Raw genomic sequence first — 12,506 nt, forward strand, 5'->3', positions numbered from 1 at the left:
ATACTTTTGGAAGACACACAACAGAAGAAACTGGGAGAACCTCTAGGAATACAGAAGGTTTCATGATGGGCAGAAGGCTGACAAGACTGATAGAGCCACACCCAACAGGGAAAACTGGCTGAGTGCTCCATGAACGATGCAGTGGAGAAAGAACAGCCACCACTCCTGCATGGATGGACAAGCCAAAGGCTGACCCAAGAAACAGCCCCGATGTAGGTCCTTCTGAAGCAGATCCCTGGCAGGAAAGGAGATCTCCTCCAGCCCCTCCGGAAGCTGCAAGTCAGCAGTGAGTTAAGCACTGAACAGCCAGCAGCAAGGAGAGGAACCTCTTCAGCAACAGGTTCCACATTTATCTCTGGCAGTGGGAAGCCATTCCCCCTTGTCCTGGCAGTCCAGGCCCTTGTCCAGTGTCCCTCTCCAGCTCTTTTGGAGGCACCTTAGGATGCGACCAAACTGGTCCAGAAGTATCATAAGACACAGGGCAAAGTAGGAAGAAAACATGACAGTAAGAAAGTGCACCCTGGAACGGGAGGCAGGAGCTTATTGTCAAGTATTAAATGTTTTCTAACTGCAATACAGAGACTTAAAATAATTTCTATATAGGCTTTCTGGGTAAAAAGCACAGTCAGGGAAAAGTTACACTAATTTAAACAAAATTAATAAAGAAATGTTCTGCTTCTTTTTATCATCTTTCTACCTCTCATCATTTATCATGCAAATTAAATTGCAGTAATAGAAAATGTAAAGAAAACAAACTCTGCAGTATATTGAAACCTCTATCCAGCAAGAGATAAGGTTGAGTATTAGAAGGAAAGGTGCAGAAAATTAGCTGTCCAGACAATAACTGAGAGGGAAACTGGTTTATTTAGCCTGGAGGGATTTTTTGTTGCAAACTGACTAAATTAAAATCCTGACTATTATACCCAGTATCACACCAGAAAACGCCTTTTCCTTGCACTTTTAGATAAATTTTCATTGATCTCATTTTATGCATGATTACATTTTTAATGAGATGTACAGTATTTCGAAGCTAATTTTAAATGCCTTCTCCCTCTCCTTCCTCTGCTCCCCTCCCTCCTCCCACCACATACACACTTATGCTTGTTGGATTAACATTTCTGATAAATTGCTTGGCCAGAAAGGAACATTACCAAGAGGAAATAAATTACTTCCATCTTTCGCAGCTCCGGCGTAGTAAAGTAACCTTTAAAATGGCCACTGTCTAATTCTGCCACCTTGCAATTCCTTCCAAAAGCAATCATTTTATTTCATGGAATGATTGTATTTGTTGTTGGTCATGCTGAACAACATATGGAGCAAGGGAAGAAGTCACTTTCCTCCACTGGCAGTTCTGACCAGAAGAACCAGCCATGCCTTGAAACTCAAAACTCTCCTGAAATAAAGAGTTTTATCGTCAGGATCTTTGACTCTTGTGAATAAAGTACAAAGCAGGTGAAGGTGGGTGAACTGGCCTAATGCCAGAGCATGGGGGTCTCACCTTGAAAGTATTGGGCAATAATTGATTTTCAGCATGGAAAACTTGGCTTGTTCCCAGAAGTTTTCAATTTTATTTTCTTCCTTTGACTATTTTTGGTAAAGTCACACCCTGTAAAACAAAGGGGGAAATTGCAGGGACAAAGTATGAAATAAAATTCTGCCTCCAGCCCATCATTAAGGACCCAGCAGTTTATTTCCCTCTTTGATTTCAGGCTGCTTTTTGTGAAGAGGGGCTGGTTTGTCCAGCCAGTTTCTCTCCAGTCCATGCTCAGGAAGGGGAAATAAATGAATGAGTAAGTATGGAGGCTTGGGTCTCTCCTAACTGAATTTCAACTCTGTAATTTCCAGCTGTTTTGCAAACTTTCCAAGGTTGTTCTGAATTGCTGCCTTGCCCTCTGGAGGGATAACAGCCACTCTGCTCCTTCCATCTGCCAGCCGCATTCACTGCTGCATCGCTCCCACATCCGGGAGATGCTGGGATGCTCCTGGGAACTGGGGTCACTGGACACGATCTGCATTTACCAGTGTGCCCTTTTGTGTTTCTCCTTGTGCCTGACCCACACCAAGGGCCAGCAGCACGTCTGGCACTGCACCTGCAGTGGGAGCTGCTCCGGTGGTGAGCAGAGCCAGGTGGGGAGGAGGGGAATCAGGGACTGTGAGATGGGACAACCCAGTAAAGCAGCAGTGGAGAACAGGAGAAAACTGGCGAGGATTGCAGGGGAAGGGAAGAGGGCTGAGACGGAGCCTGGGCTCTGAAAACCACGGAAATGAAGGAGTAACAGAGGAGTATCAGCTCAAGCTGAAGCATCAGGAGAGGGGATTAGGAGTTTATACGTGGGACAGTGGAAATGAAGCTGAGTAAAATGTCCCACAGACAATGGGAGCACGAAAGAATCTTAAATGCAAATCCACGTTTCACAAAGGATTTATCATTATCCAGCAGTGCTTTGAGAATTAAGTGTTTCCATCAGAAGTCTTGTCCCAGTGCACTAACACGACAGACGGCATGAGCCTTTCCAGATGTGGGAGTGCAGATGGGCTTACAGGCCTGCAAAGCAAAATCTTCCCACTCTCCCCAAATGGATGAATGGGACTGTTACACAACCTGTGAGGAATTATCACTGCCGAGAAACCAGCGCTACAGGAACAGACAATGGGATCCCCAGAGCAGAATCCGTGTGTGAAAACACACAGAACAGTTCCAGAAAGGTAAACAGCTCAAGAGAGGGAATATAGATCATGAAGCAAAACCTGGCCCTCAGGCTGCACCCCCAATTTTTATTATCATAGAACCAGAGAATCCTAGCTTGTTTGGGTTGGAAGGGACCTGAAAGCTCACCCAGTACCACCCCCTGCCATGGGCAGGGACACCTTCCATCATACAGGTTGCTCCAAGCCCCATCCAACCTGGCCTTAGACACTTCCAGGGATGGGGCAGCCACAGCTTCTCTGCACAACCTGTGCCAGGGCCTCAACACCCTCTAACGTGGTTAAATTGTGTTATTATTAAGTTGTAGGTGTGAAGGTTAAAGAGAATCAGAGTTTTCCATGAATAAATGACCGGTCTTTGTGATGAAATTAAAAGTGTAACATTTCCACAGCTAAATGACAGCAAAGAACTTACTCCAGGTCAGTCGGTACCTCAGGGGAGCACAAACCCTCCCCACACACAAAAAACATTTTACTGTTTCTCCCACCTAAAAGGCTTTTCTGGCCCCAGCTGCATCCAGACCCAGCATTTTACCCCATTGCAGAGGTGGATCTTGGACTGGGGCTACTTTCAACAGAGCACGTTTTCCAAATAATCCCAGACGTTTGGCAGGGAAATTGCCAAAGCTGCTTGTAGGCTGGATGTAACTTTTAACACTTACACTGCACAAAGCAATTACTGCCTTGGTTTCACTGGCTCTCCAGAAGGATTCCCTTGGTGTGCTGGCAGTGGGAGAGCCTGCACTGCACCGGCATTCGGGAATGTGAACTCCTGGATGGTGCTGGATGGCAGGTTCATCCCTGGGCTCCCCCCACACGGAAGGCAGCCCCTGGCTGGGCACAAGGGGCAACATCACACAGAGAAACTCCTTCTTTGGACCAGGCACAACCAACTCCCCCCCGGTATTGCTGCTACTGCTTTATTAAAATGCATAAAGCAGCCAGAAGCAAAGACACCAATAAATTCTTCTGTAAGAGCAGAAATGTTTTTTTCAAATGGCTCCCCTAACACTAATAATCACAGCTCTCTTATGTGTACTTGACTCTGGTTAACCTTTTTCTGGCACTTTTTAACTTCTCCAAGTCAGGTACTAATATGGAACTAATGTGGGGTTTATTTTCCCTATAGGAATAGCAGAAAGAGCACTGCACATTAGCGTAATCATGCCGGCTCCTTCCAGAAACTGCAGGACTTTACATCAAAGCAGCCGCATTATGGCACAGGAAAAGAATTTAATAACAATTGGGGGACTAAGCATTTTTTTAATGTTAAGGGGTTTTATTGAATATTAATCCTATAAAATGCTCCTGAAAGTTGGCAGAAGGAAAACTGATGTCCCAAATAGTTACCGTGGCCTTCCACAGTGCTGGGATGCAACTGCAGTGTAATCAGAATTCATCATGCCATTAGCAGAAGGACAACAGGAAAGGAGACACTTCCTCCCGCATCCTGGGGCTTGAACAACCAGAGCTGTGAGAACAAGCTCAGCATTGACAGCCTCAGCCAAGCTCTCAAAGTTTACGCGCTTTTGGGTTCAGAGCTTGCAGTTTCTTTCAATACAACTCGATATTTGCACTCTTGATGTTATCTTCTGCTAAAGATTTTCATTAAATTTTTCTCTCTGAGGGGGTTGGAGGTGCTGAAAACAGGTCTGCAGTTAAAAGGAACAAGAGGCACCCAGAGTTTTTTTCCCCCCTCTTTCTAACTACTGGATACTTTCCTTTTTCTTTTCCTTTTTTTTTCCAAGAGGAGGTCACTCTGCTGCCCCGCACGGCTGCAGCCATGCTCCAGTCACATTAATCCCTGCCCTGCTGAGATGCTGGAGAAACAGGAATTCATCTGGCACCAGCAGAGGAAAGACAGAAGGAAAAATGAAGGGGGAAAAAATGAATAAATAAATAATTCAGGCAGAGGATGAATACTTGAACAAAGCAGGGCCTGTGTGCAAGGGAACGCTGGGCTGCTCTGGAACAGAGAAGAGCAGCAGCCCACAAAGCTGCACGTTTATCCAAGCAGAGTCAGTGCTCCTGCCCGGGCACTGAGCAGAGCTTTCCCCGGGCACCTGGACACACACAGCTGTGCCCCGGGTGGGACCTGCCCTCACCCTGGAGCTGAGTGCCCCGCACAGACCCTCCTGTGGGCACTGTCTGTGCCAGTCAGGTCAGCTGCTCCTGGATAGACACTCGGCACAACTCCTCCTTTCCTAAGTGTCTCCTGGCCCCCATCCCAGACCTTAGGATTTCCAGAGTAACTTCTGAGGGCCACCCCTGAGGGCTGGGTAAGGGACCCACACGTGGAAAGGGCCCTATGCTTTAACCTCCATCTCAAATACTCCTTTTCTCTCTTTTTCCCAAGCCAAGCTCTGAAGGGGTGGTTTCTTCCTGCTGCACATGCCAAAACAAGATCAGGAACCCAGAAACCACTTGTGTAGAGAGAGCCTGATGCTGGAAGGCAGGGCAGCACAGAGCCCACAGGGGCCCCCCACACTTGGACGGTGTCTTAAGACACACTTGATGTTAGTTTCTTGTTCTGAGATGCCTCCAGCTTCTCCTTCACTGGAAAAGGAAACTCGTTCATTATGTATCACAACAGTGTGTTAACAGCTCACAGCCTGAAATGAAGCAAGTGCAGAAAACACTTTCATCACCGTTTCCGTCTCGTCAGTTGGGAGTTTGCTGGCACTCAGTGGAGATGTTTTCCCACACGTTTACCATATAGCTATCCCAAAACAGTAAGTGGAAGAGTGACTGACCAGGTACAATGCAAAAGACCACTTGTTCCCCCAGCCACGCCGCATGGTCTGTGCCATGAGCGCTGCTGTCACCATGAGCCACTGCCGTGGTGCCTCTGAGCAGCCCCGGCCCTGCGGCGCTGTCGCCTGACTGACCTGTCAGGAGCATCGAGGCTGGGGCTGAGCAAAGAACACATTAATAAATCTTGATATCAGCGTTTTATCAATGTGGTCTTGTAAGTTTACGAGCATTTGGCTTTGTTTTACACCAGACAGCTCCACCCTGCTCCAGAGCAGGCTGCCAGATGTGCAGCATTTCCTCTGCAGCCTCATTGCTTGTGACGGGTCAAGTCCAACAGGAACCTCCTGGGGAGCCCGACTGCTCCCTGGCTGCCCCACAGCTCCTCTGGACACTGCTCTCCCAACAGGCTGACCACACTTGTGATCTCTTTGGGAGTTACCGTGCAGACAAGGTGCTGCTGCCGCCCAGCATCTGGGCCTGGGATGCAAATTTATGGTTGAAACATCTGAAAGCCCAGGAAGGAGGGTGCTGCAGTAGGGAGTGAAGGTGTGAACTCCATGGGGATCCTGAGAGCTGCAGAGGCAGTTTCCATTCATATCCCCATACAGGTTTCTCAAAATAAAAAAGTGGAGCTTGCATGTATGCAATACCAAAAAAATCTATGTGCTATCAGGTGCCCACAGGAATCTCTGCACATTTGGCATTTGGGAGTGGTGGGAACATCAAATGGTTGTGGACATCTCAGCAGCACCCAGCATTTCACTGTACTTCATTCTCTGCCATCACCTAGCCTTGCTTTAAAACTCTCTAGAGACTGAGTTTCCTCCCATCTTTGAGAGACCTTTGCTTAAAGATTTCATTACTGGCTGATTTTTAACCACTACTGCCTAAACATTTCTTTTGTTAAATTCAGCCCCTCCTGTTCAGTTTTTAGGGTGGGCATCCTACTGCATCACGGGCCCATCCATGGTTGCTCACAGCCATGGGCGCTTACATGGCTGCTGAGTCACTGCAGATCCAGGCTGTGACAACTAACCTCTCCTAATCCTTTCTCATAAGTCAAATCTTCAGGTCCCCAGTTCTCCTTGCTGCTTTTCCGTGAACTGGTTTTCACTTGTGAACAGAAAGCCACTGATGTGGTGCCAGAAGAGAGAACAATCTCCCAGCTGCAGCCATGGGGCATAAGGGGGTCACTATGGTTCTCCTGCTCCTTGCCATGATGGTTTATAGTGCAGGCAAATCCAAACTGCTCATCTTTCCTACATGACACTGCAAACTCCTGTCTAACTCAGTGGCTCCTGTTACCCTGAGACACCTCCGAGCATCGCTGCTGCTCAGGTTCTTTCCCATGGAACATACCTGTGATGGATTAGTACTTTCATACACAGGCAGCTACATCATCTGTATTTTTCAAGGCTGAATTTCATTTTTCCCCTTTCCTGTTTCTAACTTCTGTAAATAAGGTGGTATTGTATCTGTATAAAACCACTCACAACTCATCATTCTCCAGAGTTAGTCTGATGAGGTTTCCTTCATCTCTCAAACTATTAGAAGTTATTAAGAAGTTGTTGCCCAGAGCAGATGTGGCTGCTCCTGGAAATGTCCAAGACCAGGCTGGACAGGACTTGGAGCAACCTGGGATAGTGAAAGGTGTCCCTGCCCATGGCAGGGGGTGGAACAAGAAGAATTTTCAGGTCCCTTCCCTCCCAAACCATTCTGGGATGCCATGATTAAAGGAGATGGCATAGAATTAAATCAGGACCAGCCATGTAGCTGTAAACAACCCACCACCACCACATTAAACATTCTGCCTTTATTGCTGTTCTTAGTCTTCAGTCTTTAGTTGAGTTTTCTGTTTGGTAGACAGAGCTTCCACCTGTACCCCCAAAATTAATTTTCAAACACAAGTCCATGGGAAGACAAGGGCTGTGTCAGTCTAACCTGCCATAGGGAATCTACTGCCTCCACAGAACCACAGAATCAGCAAGGTTGAAGAGACCTTGGAGATCATCAAGTCCAACCATCAACCCAGCACCACCATAATCATTCCTAAAACACATCTGCAAGTGCCACATCCAGATGGCTCTTGAACACTTCCAGAGATGATGACTCCAACCCCTCCCTGGGCAACTTATTCCAAGGGTGAAGAAAAGGGAGTGACCTTTGGAGAACCTTATTACCTCTATTTCTAATGAGGCTGTGAGCTCCAATCCCCAGCACAGGGACAATTATCAGTGCCTGGTCCACCTTCTGAAGACCAACCCGGCACTGTTGCCACCGTTGCTGTTGGGAATTGTTTGCAGATTGGGAAGGCACTTGCAGCAAACATGACTCCTCCTGCTGTACCTCCTGCAATCACCTAATGAGTTCTGCGTGGGTCTCATCAAGAATGCTGGGGCAGGACTTGGATGAGGTCAGAGCCCTTTGCTACAACCACCACATCTGTGGGGCTGCTTTGAACCTGCCTCTCAGTTTTATCACACTGGCATCTCCTTCCCACCAAAGAGCACTCAGGAAACCCTGAGATGCTGGTGGAAAGCTGATCAAGTGCTCTCTTTGCAGCCAAGCCCAGCAATCTTCACCCTGCAAGAGTCATGCATACCCTCCCCAGAGCCATGCCCCTGGGCTTTGTCTGGATTAGAAGGAAAACAGCACATTTAACCCTCCAATTTCAGGCTGCAATAGCTCTTTATTATCTTACCCATAAATCTGAGCACCTCTTTTAAACATCCAAAGAGAAAACTTCAGAGCAACTAATCCAAAGGGAAATTGCCCTCTTGGCAATCTTACAAAAACCAGCCCAAGGGAGATTTCTTGCCCAAGTCCCTGTTCCATGTGCCACACAGCCCAGCTGAGTTACAGAAACAACAGACCCTCAAAAGCTGCTGGCAGCTGAGTAGTTTAAAGTTGCTATAAGGCAATATTTTGGCAAGTGGTCATGTAATTGTTTGTTCTGGACATCTGCATTGACTGCAGGAGCAGTGAACACAAGACTGTAGGAGTTTTGCTTGAATGTAGAGCAGAAGGCAGTGAATGGTCTCTGTTCCCCAGCAGTCTGTCTCAGCTTGGGCTCAACTACAAGAAATCTCTATTTTTAGTCTTACAACAGGTGGCTTAAGGCAAAAGCAGGTATTGACTACTGCCCTTTTCATAAGGCCTTTGGAGATGCCCAATCCCACGCTACTGAACACCTCAAGGAGAGGAGGGGGAATTGGCACATCCTGTGAGCAGACCCTGGAGACGGGCAGGGAAAAGCCTGCGTGCATACCTGCATCCATGGAATGTCAGCATCTCCACACTGCCTTTTCCAATGACAGCTCAAGACCAATTTTTGTTACAAGGTATATCTTTTGTTATACCTCCTTATGTTACAAGAAGGGAAAAGAAACAAGAATTAATAGAGTTGTGGATGTTTGGAGGTGTCGGTCACTGACAGAAGAAGGCAGTTGTTAAAGTCTCAGCTGCCCAGACTTCAGACAGCAAGGATATTAGGATCAAAAGAAATTCCAAGAACTGGTTTATTGTTGGGTGGATATGATTATATTATTAATAAAGAAGCAGACAGGGCAGAAGTGGTCAATAAACATTTTGTTAGGAAACTCAGCCAGTGCACTCAAATCAGATGAAGACAGCAAACCCATCTGAGGATTTCTAGGCACAGGGAGCATTAAACAATCTAAAATCTAACAGCCTCTGGGTGCCTTGTGCTCCTACACTGTAAGAGAATTGCCAGGAGAGATCCCTAATCTGTCAATAGGAATGGAGAAAAGTTACCAGAGCAGGAAAATCGTGGAACTCTGGAAATGCTGTAGATTATATCCACACTCACCCAGAGCAAGCAGGACTTGTAACTACAGGTTACTTAACCTGTCGTCAATGTCAGCAGAAAGTCAGGGAAGTTAATATAGAATTTGATCAATAAAATATTAGAGGATGGGAATAAAATTAACTCAAGTCACAAATGTTTTGTTCAGAGTCTTGCTGAGCAAACATTGATTTTTTTTTTTTAGTTTCATAGTGTTGTTTCAATTGACTGTCTCAGAGTCAGAACCTGTGGGCAAACAGGGCTGCTCCATGCAGCAAAAGCTTCCCAGGACTTTCCCCACCCTGGCCCCCGGTGACCAGTGACAGCAGGTGACTGTCCCCAGTGCAGGGGCTGAGAAATGGCCACCAGACAGCACACGGGTTATCACGGCCCAACCAGATCCTCACTACCACAGAGAGCCACTTCCCATTAGTTTGAGGGCAACAATCCTATCCTTGGCTTAGGCTGATCCTCTCACAGAATCACAGGATGGGACAGTTGGCAGGGACCACAGTGGGTGATCTGGTCCAACCTCGCTGCTCTAGCAGGGTCATCCCAGAGCATGGGGCACAGGATTGCAGCCAGATGGTTCTGGGATATCTCCAGTGAGGGAGACACCACAGCCTCTCTGGGCAATCTGTTCCAATCTCAAGCAGGCCTCAGTGTACTGGGTTGCACCACTGACAGAAACGCATGGCAAAACCTAAGAAAATTGGAGCTTTATCACCTAATTGCAGTAGGGAAGCCAAAGAACAAGTGATGGTGGAGACACTCCTCACAGCCACCGCTACTGTCTCCACTGCCCCTCAGACCACAAACGCCGCGTGACACTGCAGCCAACCCTGCAGGGAAAACAAGAAGCCAAACAGAAGTTTGGCCTCGATCCACTGAAAGCAGGGGCTCATCTGTAAGTGTTACAAGGTGTTCCCATCCCACGTTATGGCCCGACTCCAATTTGTGCAGAAGCTGGAATAATGGCTTTTACTAAAGGAGGCCGAGGCCGGCCCTTGGCTCACTGCTGCATGAGCTTCCAGAGGAGCAGCGGAGTGATGCTCACTCGCGGGAGACTGGAGCTGATGCAGCCAGAGAGCTGAGCTTCCAGGCACTCAGATAAACCCACCTTGAAACGAAATTTTATTGAAGTTAAATTCTCCTTGCACAGATTTACAGCAGGTGACCAGCTCAAAATTTTAATTGCAAGCAGAGAATGATTAAGCTGCTTATTTGAAAGGCAAAGCAGAGTGAGTCTGGTGGCCCTCGGGTAGCACTCCATAATGGGACAGAGAGCCTGGGCTGGCACTTGGCTCTGCAGCAGCCTCACCTATGGGCAGCAGAGGAAGGATAATCATCTCCTGGAAAGGCTCCAGTACTCATCTGGGCCTCCAGAGCCATTACTGCCTGGAAAACAGGGAAAGCTGGGAGGCAGCCAGTGAAGCCCTGCAAACACAAAGTGTGGGGTACCACGGCTCACCGTGCCCTTCCTGGATGGGAGAGGAGGCAAAACTCAGCAAAGGCTGAGTTTTGGGGGGGTTTTCTTATTTAAGAGCATTCTCTGGTGCTGCAAGGTCATACAGTCACTTAAACCACAGCACTTTCACTGCACCCACTATTGCCGGTCTATTTGTAAATTATTTAATAATAAAAAATAAAAACACCTCTGCAATCACCATCCCTTCATCCACCCCCTTCACTGCCAGCCTGACAAAGACACTCACCCCCAAACAGGTACAAACCCCCAGAAAATGAGATCCAGCAATTGTAAGATTCAACTTCAAAGACATCAAGAGATATAACATTTTATTTGCCTTCTGCCTTTTAACTTTTGGGGTCCACTCAGGTAATGCTTTTGAATTTTTAATTAAAAATAAAAGCAAGGCTGCTTCTGCTGTCATTTTGCTTTGTAGTTGGACATTTAAGTATAAAATCTGTTACCTGAAGACTCTGCTAAAGCTATGAGTTAAGGAAAACTGCCCAAAACATATGTCTCAGCAGATCTGGACACATATTTTGGTTTGAGCTCGTTTTATTTTGCCTAAAACTCTTCCTGTACATTCTTTCAGCAATTTTAAAGTAATTTTGATTTTCATGCAGTTTTTCTTTTTGCATTTTAAATTTAAATCAGAATCATGTAATCACAGAATGGTTTGGGTGGGAAGGGACCTTAAAGCCGATTCCATCCCACCCCCTGCCATGGGCAGGGACACCTTCCACTGTCCCAGGCTGCTCCAAGCCCCATCCAACCTGGCCTTGGACACTGCCAGGGATCCAGGGGCAGCCACAGCTTCCCTGGGCAACCTGTGACACAGGGAGGGACTTCATTAAATTTAATGCATGCATTTGGTATCATGAGGACAAATTGCCTCCATTTCCACCCAGTCCCGACCCCCTCCTCACTCAGCCCTTTCCCACTGTCACTGTGACAGTTCACATGTCCAGACAGACCACTAGGGAGACGGTTCCAGTGACACCTGGGAGAAGAGCAGGTCCAGGGGCTTTCCTAACACCTTTGGTGCCAGGTGGGGATCGGTGCCCATCTTGACAGCACCCTGCAATTCCCGTGGGCCCTTCCCCAGGCAAGCAGCGCTGGGGGCTGTGGCTGTGAGAGCGAGCACAAGCCCCCAGTGTTCCTGCTCCCTCCTAACCACAACAGCACACCAGCATCCGACAGTGCCGCTGTAATGGGATCCAGCAGCAAAACACTCTTTCTACTGGAGGACTGCTATATTTCATTGCTGAAAGAACTTAAAACTTTTGAAGCCTCTCCTTAATTTTCAATGAAAAGCGTTTGGTTCCAGGGTGACAGACGAGGCTCTTAAGAGCTGTTACCACATCAGGTAATTATAAAATGAAGGAAGGGAAAGGGAAAAAAGCAAGTGAGCGCCAGATTAACACTCAGTGTGTTTGTGCAGGGCTACAAAGGCGCTTGCACGGCTGCCTGCGCGGAGAGCTCAGCTACAACAGCTTCCAGTTGGAAAGAAAACTGAAGGAGGATGGAAGTGAGGAAAGAAGAACTTGCAATTAAAAACTGAAATGAATTCCAAAATAACATATGAACTGGAACGCTACAAAATACTTTCGGGAAAAAAAAAAAAAAAAGGGAAAAAGGATACTTTTGTAGCAAACTGAAACCAGCCCAGATTGGAAAGAAGAGTCAAAAATCTCTTGTGGAAGCTTGGGGCTGGCTCAGGCCCCAGAAGCTGGAGGAGGGCTGTCCTCTCCCTGGGAAGCAGGTAAATCTCAG

General features: G+C 47.2%; 1 long non-coding RNA gene across 1 annotated transcript in view; it reads right to left on the minus strand.

Moving 5' to 3' along the window:
- Positions 1-845: 845 nt before the first annotated feature.
- The window catches only part of LOC120410580, a 37,278-nt gene continuing 25,617 nt past the window's right edge, over positions 846-12,506 (minus strand). The window contains exons 3-4 of the long non-coding RNA XR_005602857.1: positions 1,499-1,606; positions 846-1,393 (exon numbers count right to left, since the gene is read on the minus strand). This is a non-coding gene — a long non-coding RNA (uncharacterized LOC120410580). The remainder of the gene's footprint in view (positions 1,394-1,498; positions 1,607-12,506) is intronic.

This window comes from Corvus cornix, chromosome 11 (genome assembly GCF_000738735.6).
Source record: "Corvus cornix cornix isolate S_Up_H32 chromosome 11, ASM73873v5, whole genome shotgun sequence".
Classification (NCBI taxonomy): Eukaryota; Metazoa; Chordata; class Aves; order Passeriformes; family Corvidae; genus Corvus; species Corvus cornix.